The sequence below is a fragment of the Pristiophorus japonicus genome, chromosome 5 (genome assembly GCF_044704955.1).
Source record: "Pristiophorus japonicus isolate sPriJap1 chromosome 5, sPriJap1.hap1, whole genome shotgun sequence".
NCBI lineage: Eukaryota > Metazoa > Chordata > Chondrichthyes > Pristiophoridae > Pristiophorus > Pristiophorus japonicus.
In genome coordinates, this window is record NC_091981.1 from 39,345,223 (window position 1) to 39,363,813 (window position 18,591).

Consider the following 18,591-nt stretch of genomic DNA (forward strand, 5'->3'; position numbering starts at 1 on the left):
AGCACACAATTTTTTACTAGGGATAGTAAGGGGTCCTGGCTCATCCAGGTTCTAATCTGTCGGGCTGTGATGGGTGATTGCTCACTTTCGAATGCTTCCATAACCATAACTAAATCTGCGGGCTGTGCCATTTCCACCCCCATGGTGGGCAATGGCAGCCTACTGAGAGCATCGGTGCAGTTTTCTGTGCCTGGCCTGTGGCGGATGGCATAGTTGTATGCGGAAAACTTGAACGCCCATCTCTGGATGTGGGCCGATGCATTCGTATTTATCCCCACACTTTCAAAAAAAAGGGATATTAGTGGCTTATGATCAGTTTCCAATTCAAATTTGAGCCCAAACAGATATTGATGCATTTTCTTTACCTCATAAACACACACTAGTGCTTCTTTTTCAATCATGCTGTTGGCCCTCTCAGCCTCAGACAGGCTTCTGGATGCATAAGCAACTGGTAGCAATTTCCCAGATTCATTAGCTCATTGCAAAACACACCCGATACTGTATGGCGACGCATCACATGCTAGTACCAAACGCTTACATGGATTATACAATTCAAGCAATTTGTTTGAGCATAGCAATTTTCTAGCTTTTACAAAGGCATTTTCTTGGCTTTTGCCCCATTCCCATTTGTCTCCTTTACGCAGTAAGACATGCAGTGGTTCTAACAGTGTGCTGAGACCCGGGAAGAAGTTACCAAAGTAGTTCAGGAGTCCTAGAAACGACCGCAGCTCCGTCACATTCTGTTGCCTCGGTGCGTTCTTGATTGCCTCCGTCTTCGAATCAGTGGCCTGATGCCGTCAGCCGTGATCCTTCTCCCCAGGAGCAACACTTCAGGCGCCAGGAAAACAGACTTTGAGCGTTTTCACCCCACACAGTTGAGTTGACGCAGAACATCCTCCAGGTTCTGCAGATGCTCAACTGTGTCCCGACGTGTGACCAAGATGTCATCCTGGAAGACCACCGTGCGCAGGACCAACTTCAGTAAGCTTTCCATGTTTCTCTGGAATATCGCTGTGGCTGATCGAATTCTAAACGGGCATCTGTTGTAGATGAAGAGACCTTTGTGCGCGTGTTGATGCAAGTGAGGCCCTCAGATGATTCCTCCAGCTTCTGCGTCATGTAGGCCGAGCTCAAGTTCAGCTTGGTGAACGTCTTTCCTCTCGCCAGCGTAGCAAAAAGGTCATCAACCTTTGGTAGTGGGTATTGATCCTGCAGGGAGAAACGATTGATAGTTACTTTGTAATCACCACAGATTCTGACGATGCCATCTCCCTTGAGGACTGGAACAATTGGACTGGCCCACTCGTTGAATTCGATTAGCAAAATGATGCCCTCTCGTTGCAGCCAGTCTAGCTCAATCTCTACCCTTTCTCTCATAGAAACATAGAAACATAGAAAATAGGTGCAGGAGTAGGCCATTCGGCCCTTCTAGCCTGCACCGCCATTCAATGAGTTCATGGCTGAACATTCAACTTCAGTACCCCATTCCTGCTTTCTCGCCATACCCCTTGATCCCCCTAGTAGTAAGGACCTCATCTAACTCCTTTTTGAATATATTTAGTGAATTGGCCTCAACAACTTTCTGTGGTAGAGAATTCCACAGGTTCACCACTCTCTGGGTGAAGACGTTCCTCCGCATCTCGGTCCTAAATGGCTTACCCCTTATCCTTAGACTGTGACCTCTGGTTCTGGACTTCCCCAACATTGGGAACATTCTTCCTGCATCTAACCTGTCTAACCCCGTCAGAATTTTAAATGTTTCTATGAGGTCCCCTCTCATTCTTCTGAACTCCAGTGAATACAAGCCCAGTTGATCCAGTCTTTCTTGATAGGTCAGTCCCGCCGTCCCGGGAATCAGTCTGGTGAACCTTCGCTGCACTCCCTCAATAGCAAGAATGTCCTTCCTCAGGTTAGGAGACCAAAACTGTACACAATACTCCAGGTGTGGCCTCACCAATGCCCTGTACAACTGTAGCAACACCTCCCTGCCCCTGTACTCAAATCCCCTTGCTATGAAGGCCAACATGCCATTTGCTTTCTTAACCGCCTGCTGCACCTGCATGCCAACCTTCAATGACTGATGTACCATGACACCCAGGTCTCTTTGCACCTCCCCTTTTCCTAATCTGTCACCATTCAGATAATAGTCTGTCTCTCTGTTTTTACCACCAAAGTGGATAACCTCACATTTATCCACATTATACTTCATCTGCCATGCATCATGTACGGTACTGCTCTTGCCTTGTGATGGATGGGTCGTGCCCCTGGAATTAGGTGGATCTGCACTTTTGCTCCTTGGAACTTCCCAATATCTGGTTCGAACAGCGAAGAGAACTTGTTTAAGACCTGGGCACATGAAGTGTCGTCAGCGGACGAGAACACTCGGACATCGTCCCAGTTCCAGCGTGTCTTTCCCAGCCAGTTCCTGCCAGCAGCGTGGGACCATCGCCCGGTACCACCCTGAGTGGTAGCTTGTGCACCGCTCCATTGTAGGAGACCTTTACAGCAGCACTGCTGATTACGGGAATCAGTTCCTTTGTGTAAGTTCTCAGTTTCATGCGAATGGGAGTCAAGACTGGCCTTCAGGCCTTGCTGCACCACAATTTAGCGAAAGTCTTTTTGCTCATAATGGACTGGCTCGTGCCCGTGTCCAGCTCCATGGACACCGGGAGTCCATTTAATTCAACCTTCAGCATTATCGGGGGACACTTTGTGGCAAATGTGTGCACCCTATATATGTCTGCCTCCTCGGTATGAGGCTCTGGATCGTCGTGATCCACCGTGGATCTGTCCTCCTCTGCAACATGTTGGTTTGCAGGATTAACATGGTTTACAGCTCGCCTGCACATATGTTGGAGGTATCCCATTGTTCCACAGCCCTTGCAAACTTACCCTTAGAAGCGGCATGAATGGAAACGATGATCACCCCCGCAGTATCAACAAGGTTAATGGCTTTGCATTCATCACCCTTGATGGTGGACTCTGAGACATCTGCGGACGTGCAGCTGCAGGCATGTGGGGCTTGCCCTGTACGTTACGATTTGAAAACATCACTTTGTTCACAATACTTGTAGCAGTACTTGTGTGCTGAGAGATTTGCTTAGTATTGTCACTGGTGGCAATGAATGCCTGCGCTATCGCTATGGTTTTACTTAAGGTTGGGGTCTGTACAGTCAAAATCAAATACTTTCTATTGGCTCGGATTTTGCAGTCATCGGCGAAGAGTCAGCACTCACTGTTGACCTTGTAAACAGCCGCTCAGCACGGCCTAGTGGGCTCTCGAGTGTCGATTTTATCTATTCCGATGTGACTTCAAATCTGGTGCCATCTATAGGGGATCTGTGGCATCCAGTAACAATGAGGTCATCAGGTAGGCAGATAAGCCAATCAAATTGAAGAATTCTCAGTCAGCAAACCAGGAAGTAAAAAGCACGATTTATAGTTACCTTTTTATTCATTTTACAGAAAGCAAAATAAAGAATTATATAATCATAAAAGAGGCCATTTGGCACATCATTTCTGTGCTGACTGAAAAAGATTAATCCAGCCTAATCCCACTTTCTAGCTCTTGGTCTGTAACCTTGTAGATTACAACACTTCAAGTACATATCCAAGTACTTTTTAAATGTGATGAGTGTTTCTGCCTCTACCATGCTTTCAGGCAGAGAGTTCCAGACCCCCACCATCTTCTGGGTGAAAACAGTTCTCCACAACTCCCCTCTAATGCTCCACCAATTAGTTTAAATGTATTCCCCCTGCTTATTGACCTCTCTGCTAAGGATGTTGGTCCTTTCTATGTACTCTACCTAGGATCCTCATAATTTTATTCACGTCAATTAAATTTCCCCTCAGCCCCCTCTGTTCCAAAGAAAATAAACCCAAACTAGCCAATCTTTCCTCACAGCTAAAATTCTCCAGTCCTGGGAACAGCGTCATAAATCTCTTCTGTACCCTCTCTAGTGCAATCACATATTTCCTATAGTATGGTGACCAGAACTGTATGCAGTACTCCAGCTGTGGCTTAATTAGTGTTTTATATGGTTCTAATATATCCTCCCTGCTCTTACATTCTATGCTTCGGCTAGTAAAGGAATGCATCCCGTATACCTTCTTAACCATGTTATCTACGTGTCATGCCACCTTCAGAGTGTAGACATGCACTCTAAGATCCCTCTGTTCTTTTACACTTCTCAGTATCCTATCATCTATTGTGTATTCCCTTGCCTTGTTAGACCTCCCCAAATGCATCACCTCATACTTCTCCAGATTGAATTCCATTTGCCACATTTCTGCCCAGCTAGCCAGTCCATCGATATCTTCCTGCAATCTACAGCTTTCTTTCTCATTATCAACCAGACGGCCAATTTTTGCATTATCTGCAAACTTCTTAATCATGCCCTTTACATTGATGTCTAAATCATAAACCACAAAAAACAAGCGACTTAGTACTGAGCCCTGCAGAAGCCCACTGGTAACAGCTTTCCAGTCACAAAAACACCCGTCGACCATTACCCTTTTTTTCCTGCCACTGAGCCAATTTTGGATCCAACTTGCCATTTTCCCTTGGATCCCATGGACTTTTACATTTCTGACCAGTCAGCCATGTGGGACCTTGTCAAAAACCTCGCTAAAATCCATGTAGACTACATCAAATGCAATACCATCATCGACCCTCCTTGTTATCTCCTCAATCAAAAAATTCAATCAAGTTAGTCAGAAACAACCTTCCCTTAACAAATCCATGCTGACTTTCATTGATTAACCCGTGCCATTCTAAATGGCCATTAATACGGTTGCTCAGAATTTTTCCACCACCGAAGTTAGGATGACTGTCTTGTATTTACGTGGTTTATTCCATTCTCCCCTCTTGAACAATGGTACAATTTTAGCAGTCCTCCAGCATCATGCCTGTAACCAGAGAGGATTGTAAAATTATGGTCAGAAGATTGGGACATAGGCATGAGATTAAGGTAGAAGCTGAAATATCAATTAATTTTTATTACTTTAAAATCTTGGAGGGCAGTAATGAGGCTCGAATTGCTTACCGCCCAGGCGCCCCACCGGGAAATTTGGTGACGGTTGTGCGGCAGCACAAAATGCTACCGCCTCGCTCTGTAATTTCATTCAGATCATGACGTTAGTCATCATGCAACGTCCCGGTCGAAACATTCGGTGGCTACGCCTCATTTAGCGTCGGCCCCTAATCACAAACGATTCCACATTCTGTTGGCGCTATCTGCAGCATATTGAAAGTGAGGGAGGAGGATTCTAAAGCGGAGGGCGCATTGATCGCAATGTTTTCGCTCAGGTCACTGCGTTAACCCCTGATTTTAAATCTAAAGAATGATCTGCTATGACAGGGCCCTTACAGGTTGAGTGAAATAATTTAATGGATGTATTACTAGTTCGCCAGCATCACCTGCTCCATGCTCTGGTTAGGCAGCGTGAAGATTCATGGGCTGTTGGCCATCCAAGGTCACAAATGAGGAGAGGCTGCAGACTTTTGGACAGGAGGCCTTACCCCCACGAGGTTACAGGAAGCAACGCTCATACCTCCACCTCTGAGGAGTGGTGTGCGAAGGATATGCTTCCAAGAGGAAGTGCTGAGAGAGAGATGCCATCTCCCACAGACAGACCTGTAGCCTCACATTGGGAGGAAGAGAACGAGGATGAGGAACCTGGCGAGGCCCCGAATGACCAGCCTCACCAGGATGAGCAACATCCACGGTGGAGGCAGCGTGGCAATGCTGCCAGTGCAAGAGCCGCACATCAGCAGCTTATAATTTATGGGTCTCTTGAATGGAGGGAGCTGAGAGATGTAACTAATACTGACATAATGGCACATCTCTGTTAAAGTCTACAATCATACTCAAGATGCCAATGCAAAATGGTCAAAGTAACATTTTATTGACGACACCAACGTGGTCACCTCAAGTCCACAACCAAAGTCCTCCCCAGCAAGTAATAAAATATCCCATTGAGAAACCATCAAGCACAATGAAGTTAAACAATGTATCAACATATGAATATAGAAACATAGAAAATAGGTGCAGGAGTAGGCCATTCGGCCCTTCGGGCCTGCACCACCATTCAATAAGATCATGGCTGATCATTCCTTCAGTACCCCTTTCCTGCTTTCTCTCCATACCCCTTGATCCCTTTAGCCGTAAATGCCATATCTAACTCCCTCTTGAATATATCCAGTGAACTGGCATCAACAACTCTCTGTGGCAGGGAATTCCACAGGGTAACAACTCTCTGAGTGAGAAGTTTCTCCTCATCTCAGTCCTAAGCGGCCTTCCCCTTATCCTAAGACTGTGTCCCCTGGTTCTGGACTTACCGAACATCGGGAACATTCTTCCCACATCTAGCCTGTTCTGTCCCGTCAGAATCGTATATGTTTCTATGAGATCCCCGCTCAGCCTTCTAAACTCCAGTATATAAAGGCCCAGTTGATCCAGTCTCTCCTCTTATGTCAGTCCAGCCATCCCTGGAATCAGTCTAGTGAACCTCCGCTGCACTCCCTCAATAGCAAGAACATCCTTCCTCAGATTAGGAGACCAAAACTGAACACAATATTCCAGGTGGGGCCTCACCAAGGCCCTGTATAACTGCAGCAAGACTTCCCTGCTCCTATACTCAAATCCCCTTGCTATGGCCAACATACCATTTGCCTTCTTCACCACCTGCTGTACCTGCATGCCAACTTTCAATGACTGATGAACCATGACACCCAGGTCTCCCTGCACATCCCCTTTTCCTAATCTGCCGCCATTCAGATAATATTTTACCTTCATGTTTTTGCCCCCAACGTGGATAACCTCACATTTATCCACATTATACTGCATCTGCCATGTATTTGCCCACTCGCCGAACCTGTCCAAGTCACCCTGCAGCCTCTTAGTGTCCTCCTCACAGCTCACACCGCCACCAAGTTTAATGTCATCTGCAAACTTGGAGATATTACACTCAATTCCATCATCTAAATCATTAATATATATTGTAAAGAGCTGGGGTCCCAGCACTGAGCCCTGCAGCACTCCACTAGTCACTGCCTGCCATTCTGAAAAGGACCCGTTAATCCCGACTCTATGCTTCCTGTCTGCCAACCAGTTCTCTATCCACGTTAGTACATTACTCCCAAAACCATGTGCTTTGATTTTGCACACCAATCTCCTGTGTGCGACCTTGTCAAAAGCCTTTTGAAAGTTCAAATACACCACATCCACTGGTTCTCCCTTGTCCACTCTATTAACTACATCCTCAAAAAATTCCAGAAAATTTGTCAAGCATGATTTTCCTTTCATAAATCCATTCTGACTTGGACCAATCCTATCACCGCTCTCCAAATGCACTGCTATTTCACCCTTAATGATTGATTCCAACATTTTCCCCACCACCGATGTCAGGCTAACCGGTCTATAATTACCCATTTTCTCTCTCCCTCCTTTTTTAAAAAGTGGTGTTACATTAGCAACCCTACAGTCCATAGGAACTGATCCAGAGTTGATAGACTGTTGGAAAATTATCACCAATGCATCCACTATTTCTAGGGCCACTTCCTTAAGTACTCTGGGATATAGACTATCAGACCCTGGGGATTTATCGGCCTTCAATCCTGTCAATTTCCCGCCTAATAAGGATATCCTTCAGTTCCTCCTTCTCACTAGACCCTTGGTCCCCTTGTACATCCGGAAGGCTATTTGTGTCTTCCTTTGTGAAGACAGAACCAAAGTACGTGTTCAATTTACAGCCATTAATTACATGATGAGTACATTTGTCCATGGTGTGCAAAATCCTCTCTCAGACTTTGACTGACATATCCCACCCTTCACCTTTACCCCACTTTCACGCCTAGCGCTCCTCCTCAATGTGGCCTCAGTGTCTACAGCAAGGCTGCTTGAGGGCTGCTATCTGTGTGGGGAAAACAGTACAGACGGTCTAGCAGGACAATCTGGACCAGCTCTGAGCCTGGAAGGCCCGGTTGAGGACTGCACCGGTCTGGGATGGCTCGGGCGTAGACCACGGCAGGTGCCAAGGCGGAGTATCAGTGATGGGAGCCGGAATGCTGTCATCTTGAGGAAGGACAGCACCTTCCATTTCCAGCAGCCCACTGCCGCTCCCCTGGGACAAAGCCTCAGCATCCAGAGAAATTTGTGGGAGCACAGATTGCTGGTCTGCTTCGGCATCGTCAGTTCCCCATTGGACTGTGGGAACACAGAGAGGATGGCAACAGTCAATGTGTGCATGGCATCACTCTGCGACAGACTTACAGCACACTGAGCATGAAACGCAGCAGTCTGTGAGTTCATGCCAGCAATCACTGACAGCATCACATCACAACTCCTTGCGTGGCTTCGGCCAGTGATGTGATAGCTGCTGCCACTTCAACCATGGCACGCTCCATCCCCTCTGCAACTCCGCTGTCATTCGTTGGGCCCATCTCCCTCTGTAAGTGGGCAAGAAAGGGCTCATTGGACTCTTGCAAGTCAGGGGCAATGCTTGAGGTGGCCTCAGCCACAGTCACAGCAAGTGCATCTATGCTCTGTGGGACCTTCTCCAATGCACTCATGAGGTCGCGGTGCATTTGCCTTGTCTCCCTGGCCATAGCCACCAAATCCAGGTCCACCACTGACTGTGTTTCAGCGGGACTCCTGGGCTGACTCATACTTCGGGGAGCTGGCCTCCGAGCTTCCCCTCCCACTCGGTGTTGCTGTAGGCCACTGGGGCCCGGAGCCTCAGGCTCTTCAAACCCCGCGAATTCAGGCTCCTCCACATGTGGTGACCCCACTCGGTGGGACTAATGGAATGTCCCATTCAGTTTTCACAATGTTGTCCCCTCCATTGTCATCTCCCCCATCGCCTGATGTTGATGGTTCAGGGGCAGGATGGCACGCTTCTGACTGATCAAGTGTCAACACAAAGCAAAGACATGAGGTTAGCAGCAGAGGAGGGAGCAAGGTGATAATAGGAAGATGGCATTGGACATATATATGTAAAGGGGGTAGGCCACTTGATATCATGGGTCAGGGAACTCACATAAGTCGCCAAGGCCAATCACATACCATCACTATCCATAGGGGGCTCTTCCTCGCCGCCCACCACCACACCAACTGGGGCGCCCACGAGGGCCGACACTCGCTGCTCGACCTCAGTGAGGTCCTAAAGTCAGCTCCGCACCTCCGGTGTGCTGCTGCTCCCGGCGATTACAATAAGAAAAAGAAGAAGGTGTGAGTGAGTCTGCAGCTCATCATGTAGCACATGTGCCTTCTGTTGTGTATCTGTAAAGCATGCACACCCATGTTCCGCCATCAGGAAGCTCATCCCTTGAAGTCCCAAGCGATCCCAACATCCCTTGGGAGCACTGTATATAAGCCGGCTTCTAAGGCCTGTTCCTCACTCTGGAGTGTCTTATTAAAGACTGAGGTCACTGTCACTTTAACCTTTCTGTGTGCAGCCTCATCTGTGTTAGGAACACAATAACTGGTGATGAGAATACGAATCCAACGCAAAGATGCAGCAAACTGTGGGCATCCTGGAGAAGTTCTCGGAGGGTGAGGACTGGGATGCCGATGTCGAACGGCTAGTACTTTGTAGCCAATGAGCTGGACGGAGAAGGAAGCGCTGCAAAAAGGAGAGTGGTCCTCCTCACAGTCTGCGGGGCACCGACCTACAGCCTCATGAAGAATCTTCTGGCTCCGGTGAAACCCACGGATAAGTCGTATGAGGAGCTGTGTACACTCGTTCGGAAGCATCTTAACCCGAGGGAGAGCGTGCTGATGGCGAGGTATTGGTTCTACACATGCCAGCGATCTGAAGGTCAGGAAGTGGCGAGCTACATCGCCGAGCTAAGGCGACTTGCAGGACAATGTGAGTTTGATGGCTACCTGGAGCAAATGCTCAGAGACTTTTTTGTACTGGGCATTGGCCACGAGATCATCCTACGAAAACTTTTGACTGTAGAGACACCGACCCTAAGTAAGGCCATTGCAATAGCACAGGCGTTTATGTCCACCAGTGATAACACCAAACAAATCTCTCAGCACACAAGTGCTAGCAATGTTCATAAATTAACTGGAACTATGTTTGCGAGCAGAAATGTACAGGGCAGAACCCACGAGTCTGCAACTGCCAGCAGGCCTCAGGTGACCCAAATGACTCAGAGTCCCCAACAAAGGATGAATGCAAGGCAATTCACACCTTGTTGGCGTTGTGGAGGCTTCCATTCAGCCTATTCATGCCGCTTCAAAGGGTATGTTTGCAAGAGCTGTGGAACAATGGAGCACCTCCAACGAGCAAACAAGCTGCAAACTCTGCAAAACCTGCTAACCACCACGTGGCAGAGGAAGATTGGTCCATGGTGGATCAAAGCAATTTTGAGTCTCAGAGAGGAGGCAGATGCTGAAGTACACGGGGTGCACACATTTTCGACGAAATGTCCACCTATAATGCTAAACGTAAAATTGAATGGCTTACCAGTAGCCATGGAACTAGACACTCGCGCTAGCCAATCCATCATGAGTAAAAAGATGTTTGAGAGACTGTGGTGCAACAAGGCATCGCTTCTCGGCCTTTTGGATAAGATCATGCGTAACTGACCTGACAGGGGAGTAACCATCGAGCTGGACTGGCTGCAACACGAGGGCATCATCTCCCCAGTGGAATTCAGTGAGTGGGCCAGCCCGATTGTTCCAGTACTCAAAAGTGACAGCACGATCAGGATTTGCAGCGATTATAAAGTAACTATTAATCGTTTCTCGCTATAGGACCAATACCCGCTACCTAAGGCAGACAACCTATTTGCGACGCTGGCAGGAGGCAAGACGTTCACCAAGCTTGACCTGACCTCGGCCTACATGATGCAGGAGCTGGAGGAGTCTTCGAAGGGCCTCACCTGCATGAACACGCACAAGGGACTGTTCATCTACAACAGATGACCGTTTGGAATTTGGTCGGCTGCAGCGATCTTCCAGAGAAACATGGAGAGCCTTTTCAAGTCGGTACCACACATAGTGGTCTTTCAGGACGAAATATTGGTCACGGGTCGGGACACCGCCGAGCACCGACAAAACCTGGAGGAGGTCCTCCAGCGACTGGATTGCGTAGGGCTGTGGCTGAAGAGGTCAAAATGCATCTTCATGGCAACAGAAGTGGAGTTTTTGGGGAGAAAGATCGCGGCGGATGGCATTCGGCCCACAGATGCCAAGACAGAGGCTATCAGGAACGTGCCCAGGCCACAGAACGTCACGGTGCTGCCATCGTTCCTGGGACTCATCAACTATTTTGGTAACTTCCTACCGGGGTTAAGCACCCTTTTAGAGCCCCTCCACGTGTTATTGCGCAAAGGTAAGAACTGGGAATGGGGAAAAAACCAAGTAATTGCTTTTGAGAAAGCCAGAAACATTTTATGCTCCAACAAGCTGCTTGTATTGTATAACCCATGTAAACGACTTGTGGTAGCATGTAAAACGACGTCGTATGGAGTCGGTGTGTATTACAACAAGCTAACGTTGCAGGGAAGTTGCAACCTGTCACCTATGCTTCCAGGAGCTTGTCTAAGGCCGAGTGGGCCGACAGCATGATTGAGAAAGAGGCATTAGTGTGTGTGTTCGGGGTAAAGAAACTGCATCAGTACCTGTTTGGCCTCAAATTTGAGCTGGAAACCGATCACAAGCCCCTCACATCTCTGTTCGCTGAAAGCAAGGGAATAAATGCCTCAGCCCGCATACAAAGGTGGGCACTCGCGCTATCAGCGTATAACTATACCATCCGTCACAGGGTAGGCACCGAGAACTGTGCGGATGCTCTCAGTCGGCTACCATTGCCCACCACGGGGGTGGAAATAGAGCAGCCTGCAAACTTGTTGACGGTGGCGCAGCCCGCAGACTTGTTGATGGTCATGGAGGCATTTGAAAATGATAAATCACCTGTCACAGCCCGCCAGATTAAGACTTGGACTAGCCAAGATCCTCTGCTGTCCCTAGTAAAAAACTGTGTACTGCATGGGAGCTGGGCCAGCATCCCCGTTGAAATGCAAGAGCCAATCAAGCCGTTCCAGCGGCGAAAGGACGAGCTGTCCATTCAGGCAGACTGCCTGCTGTAGGATAACTGCGTAGTGCTACCAAAAAAGGGAAGGGAGACGTTCATCTCGGATGTCCACAGCACACATCTGGGTATAGTAATGATGAAAGCAATAACCAGATCCCACGTGTGGTGGCCTGATATCGACTCTGACTTCGAGTCCTGTGTACGGCAATGCAGCATATGTGCTCAGTTGAGCAACGCGCCCAGAGAGGCACCACTAAGTTTGTGGTCCTGGCCCTCCAGACCATAGTTGAGGATCCATGTCGACTATGCGGGCCCGTTTCTCGGTAAAATGTTCCTGGTGGTGGTGGATGCTTTTTCAAAATGGATTGAATGTAAAATAATGTCGGGAAGCACCGCCACTGCCACCATTGAAAGCCTGAGGGTCATGTTTTCCACCCACAGCCTGCCCGACATACTGGTCAGTGACAACAGACCATGTTTCACCAGTGCCGAATTTAAAGAATTCATGACCCACAATGGGATCAAACATTTCACCTTGGCCCCGTTTAAACCAGCCGCCAATGAGCAGGCAGAGCGGGCAGTACAAACCATCAAACAGAGCCTTAAACGAGTCACAGAAGGCTCACTCCAAAGCCGCCTGTCCCGAGTACTGCTCAGCTACCGTACGAGACCCCACTCACTCACAGGGGGGCCCCCGGCTGAGCTAAGCATGAAAAGGATACTTAAAACCAGACTCTCGCTGGTTCAACCCAACCTGCATGATCAGGTAGAGAGCAGGCGGCAGCAACAAAATGTAAACGATGGTCGCGCCATTGTGTCACGGGAAATTGATCTGAATGACCCTGTGTATGTACTAAACTATGGACATGGTCCCAAGTGGATCGCAGGCACGGTGATAGCTAAAGAAGAGAATAGGTTGTTTGTAGTCAAACAAGACAATGGACAAATTTGCAAAAAGCACCTGGACCAAACGAGGCTGCAGTTCACAGACTGCCCTGAACAACCCAAACTAGACACCACCTTTTTCGAGCCCACAACACACACCCAAAGGATCAACGACACCACCCCGGACCAGGAAATCGAACCCATCACGCCCAACAGCCCAGCAAGGCCAGGCTCACCTAGCAGCCCTGCAGGGCCAACAACACGCCAGCCCAGCGAGGGCACAGCCAACACACCAGAACAGACATTTGTACCGAGGCGATTCACCAGGAAAAGAAAGGCTCCCGACTGCCTCACCTTGTAAGTAGTTTTCACTTTGACTTTCGGGGGGAGTGATGTTGTGTATCAAAAAGCATGCACTCCCATGTTCCGCCACCAGGGAGCTCATCCCCTGAAGTCCCAAGGGATCCCAGCATCCCTTGGGAGCACTGTATATAAGCCGGCCCCAAGGCCTGTTCCTCACGCTGGAGTGTCTTATTAAAGACTGAGGTCACTGTTACTTTAACCTCTGTGTGTGCAGCCTCATCTGTGTTAGGAACACAATACCTTCCATTGTAGAGTATCTGCTATTGTCTGGAAGTGTAAAGATATCCATTACAATCTGCATGTCTGCGCACTGAGCATGTGGGAAGGGTGGGATGAGGTGAGAACCACCTAAGATTGCGGTTCGGGGTGACGTTTGGCAAATGCATATGAAGAGTCAAATGGTAGTGCGAGGAGGGGTGAGACTAATTAGGGAACAAGAGGGTGCATGACGCTTGCATGCGCAGGGCATGGCTGGTGAACTGAGCCTGCACTTTTCATGTGGCTTCACCAACCCACACCTTGGGCTAGAGCACAGAGAAGGGGCATGTTCGGCAAAGACTTTATATTGTGTGAGACAGTGATTTTGAACTCATGGCATTGGTGCATTCATGTAAAGGGTACTCACCTTGATGATCTTTGTGAGGTTGTTAAACTTCTTGCGACATTGTGTCACAGCTTGCCACATCTAGTCTCTTGCTGAGACGTCTTGTGCTTCATTCCTTAAAAGCCTCCGAAAAACTCTTGGAACGAGTGTCCTTCCTCCAGGTGTCCCCTCTCCAGCCTCTATCAATGCTTCACTTGCCATGGCTGAGAAGCGGCGTGCTCTCTGGTGACCTTCCTGCTCCTCCATTCTCCTGCTCTGCTCAAAGTGCACAGATGCAATTGCGCATGCGCATAAAACCTTGAATTTTTGCGCTGAGGTTTTCGCTTAGAGCGGCTGAGCACAAGTGTGAAACGTCTGATTTAGTGCCCCCTATCAGTCTCGCTGCGATGGCAACAAATTTTCCAGTCGAAGGTGCAAACTTTTATAAGGCGCTATACTTGCCGTCTCACCATGAATAACGTCGCAAATTGTCCGGAACTGAGTTTACAGCCCATGGAATTTTTAAATGTTAATCTGAGGGAATGACACTTGACATTTGTAAAATTAATTTTTCAGGACCAGAGAGGTTATTCGGTGATAATTATGACTCAGTATGACATTTAAAAACTCGGTTATGCCTCATTTAACAAGGCTTAACATTTTCAATGGTTTTTACAGCGAGAATAGTGCGCAAAAAGATAAAGTTCAGGTCAAAGCTCTGATTCTGTGTTGATTGCATCTGTGAAGTACTTTGGTTCGGTATTCACTAAGGAAGACACAAACAACCTTCCGCATATAAAAGGGGTCAGAGGGTCTAGTAAGGAGGAGGAACTGAGGGAAATCCTTATTAGTCGGGAAATTGTGTTGGGGAAATTGATGGGATTGAAGGCCGATAAATCCCCAGGGCCTGATGGACTGCATCCCAGAGTACTTACGGAGGTGGCCTTGGAAATAGCGGATGCATTGACAGTCATTTTCCAACATTCCATTGACTCTGGATCAGTTCCTATCGAGTGGAGGGTAGCCAATTTAACCCCACTTTTTAAAAAAAGTAGGGAGAGAAAAAACAGGGAATTATAGACCGGTCAGCATGACCTCAGTAATGGGTAAAATGATGGAATCAATTATTAAGGATGTCATAGCAGCGCATTTGGAAAGAGGTGACATGATAGGTCCAAGTCAGCATGGATTTGTGAAAGGGAAATCATGCTTGACAAATCTTCTGGAATTTTTTGAGGATGCTTCCAGTAGAGTGGACAATGGAGAACCAGTTGATGTGGTATATTTGGACTTTCAGAAGGCTTTCGACAAGGTTCCACACAAGAGATTAATGTGCAAAGTTAAAGCACATGGGATTGGGGGTAGTGTGCTGACATGGATTGAGGAATGGTTGTCAGACAGGAAGCAAAGAGTAGGAGTAAATGGGTACTTTTCAGAATGGCAGGCAGTGACTAGTGGGGTACCGCAAGGTTCTGTGCTGGGGCCCCAGCTGTTTACACTGTAAATTAATGATTTAGACGAGGGGATTAAATGTAGTATCTCCAAATTTGCGGATGACACTAAGTTGGGTGGCAGTGTGAGCTGCGAGGATGATGCTATAAGGCTGCAGAGTGACTTGGATAGGTTAGGTGAGTGGGCAAATGCATGGCAGATGAAGTATAATGTGGATAAATGTGAGGATATCCACTTTGGTGGTAAAAACAGAGAGACAGACTATTATCTGAATGGTGACAGATTAGGAAAAGGGGAGGTGCAACAAGACATGGGTGTCATGGTACATCAGTCATTGAAGTTTGGCATGCAGGTACAGCAGGCGGTTAAGAAAGCAAATGGCATGTTGGCCTTCATAGCGAGGGGATTTGAGTCCAGGGGCAGGGAAGTGTTGCTACAGTTGTACAGGGCCTTGGTGAGGCCACACCTGGAGTATTGTGTACAGTCTTGGTCTCCTAACTTGAGGAAGGACATTCTTGCTATTGAGGGAGTGCAGCTAAGGTTCACCAGACTGATTCCCGGGATGGCGGGACTGACTTATCAAGAAAGACTGGATCAACTGGGCTTGTATTCACTGGATTTCAGAAGAATGAGAGGTGACCTCATAGAAACGTTTAAAATTCTGACGGGTTTAGACAGGTTAGATGCAGGAAGAATGTCCCCAATGTTGGGGAAGTCCAGAACCAGGGGTCACAGTCTAAGGATAAGGGGTAAGCCATTTAGAACTGAGATGAGGAGAAACGTCTTCACCCAGAGAGTGGTGAACCTGTGGAATTCTCTACCACAAAAAGTTGTTGAGGCCAATTCACTAAATATATTCAAAAAGGAGTTAGATGTAGTCCTTACTACTAAGGGGATCAAGGGGTATGGCAAGAAAGCAGGAATGGGGTACTGAAGTTGCATGTTCAGCCATGAACTCATTGAATGGCGGTGCAGGCTAGAAGGGCCGAATGGCCTACTCCTGCACCTATTTTCTATGTTTCTATGTTTCTATAGTGTTAAAATCAAGGAAGAGGCATATAAATTGGCTATAAAAAGCAACAAACCTGAGGACTGATATAAATTTAGAATTCAACAGAGGAGGACTAAGGGTTTAATTAAGAAGGGGAAAATAGAGTACGAGAGGAAGCTTGCAGGGAACATAAAAACTGACTGCAAAAGCTTCTATAAATATGTGAAAAGAAAAAGATTAGTAAAGACAAACGTAGGTCCCTTTCAGTCGGATTCAGGTGAATTTGTAATGGGGAACAAAGAAATGGCAGACCAATTGAACCAATACTTCGGTTCTGTCTTCACAAAGGAAGATACAAATAACCTTCCGAATGTATTAGGGGACAGTGGGTCTAGTGATAATGAGGAACTGAAGGGAATCCTTATTAGCAGAAAATTGTGCTAGGGAAATTGATGGGATTAAAGGCCAATAAATCCCCGGGTCCTGATAGTCTGCATCCCAGAGTACTTAAGGGTGTGGCCCTAGAAATAGTGGATGCATTGGTGATCATTTTGCAACTATCTATCGACTCTGGATCAGTTCCTATGGATTGGAGGGTAGCTAATGTAATGCCACTTTTTAAAAAAGGAGGGAGCGAGAAAGCGGGTAATTATAGATCGGTTAGCCTGACATCAGTAGTGGGGAAAATGTTGGAATCAATCATTAAGGATGAAATAGCAGCCCATTTGGAAAGCAGTGACAGGATCGGACCGAGTCAGCATGGATTGATGAAAGGGAAATCATATGCTTGACGAATCTTCTGCAATTTTTTGAGGATGTAACTAGTAGAGTAGACAAGGGAGAACCAGTGAATGTGGTGTAGTTGGACTTTCAAAAGGCTTTTGACGAGGTCCCGCAAAAGAGATTGGTGTGTACAAAATCAAAGTGCATGGTATTGGGGTTAATGTACTGACATGGATAGAGAACTGGTTTGCAGACAGGAAGCAGAGAGTCGGGATAAATGCGTCCTTTTCAGAATGGCAGGCAGTTACTAGTGGGGTGTCGCAGGGCTCAATGCTGGGACCCCAGCTCTTTACAATATACATTAACAATTTGGATGAAGGAATAGAGTGTAATATCTCCGAGTTTGCGTATGACACTAAACTGGGTGGCGTTGTGAGCTGTGAGGAGAAAGCTAAGAGGCTGCAGGGTGACTTGGACAGATTAGGTGAGTGGGCAAATACATGGCAGATGCAGTATAATGTAGATAAATGTGAGGTTATCCATTTTGGGGGTAAAAACACGAAGGCAGAATATTATCTGAATGGCGGCAGACTAGAAAAAGGGGAGGTGCAACGAGACCTGGGTGTCATGGTTCATCAGTCACTGAAAGTGGGCACGCAGGTACAGCAGGCGGTAAAGAAGGCAAATGGTATGTTGGCCTTCATAGCTAGGTGATTTGAATATAGGAGCAGGGAGGTCTTGCTGCAGTTGTACAGGGCCTTAGTGAGGCCTCACCTGGAATATTGTGTTCAGTTTTGGTCTCCTAGTCAGAGGAAGGACATTCTTGCTATTGAGGGAGTGCAGTGAAGGTTCACCAGACTGATTCCAGGGATGGCTGGGCTGTCATATGAGGAGAGACTGGATCAATTGGGTCTTTATTCACTGGCGTTTAGAAGGATGAGAGGGGATCTCATCGAAACATATAAGATTCTGACGGGACTGGATAGGTTAGATGCAGGAAGAATATTCTCGATGTTGGGAAAGTCCAGAACCAGGGAATTAGTCTTAGGATAAGGGGTAGGCCATTTAGGACTGAGATGAGGAGAAACTTCTTCACTCAGAGAGTTGTTGACCTGTGGAAGTCCCTGCCACAGAGAGTTGTTGATGCCAGTTCATTGGATATATTCAAGAGGGAGTTAGATATGGCCCTTACGGTTAAGGGGATAAAGGGGTATGGAGAGAAAGCAGGAAAGGGGTACTGAAGCAATGATCAGCCATGATCTTATTGAATGGCGGTGCAGGCTTGAAGGGCAGAATGGCCTACTCCTGCACCTATTTTCTATGTTTCTATGTTTCTATGTACTGCTCTTGCCTTATGATGGATGGATCGTGCCCCTGGAATTAGGTGGAACTGCCCTTTTGCTCCTTCGAACTTTTCGATGCATGGTTCGAACAGCGAAGGGAACTTGTTTAAGACCTGGGCACACGAAGTGTCGTTAGCGGACGAGCGCGTTCGGACGTCGTCCCAGTTCCAGCGTATCTTTCCCAGCCAGCTCCTGCCGAGCAG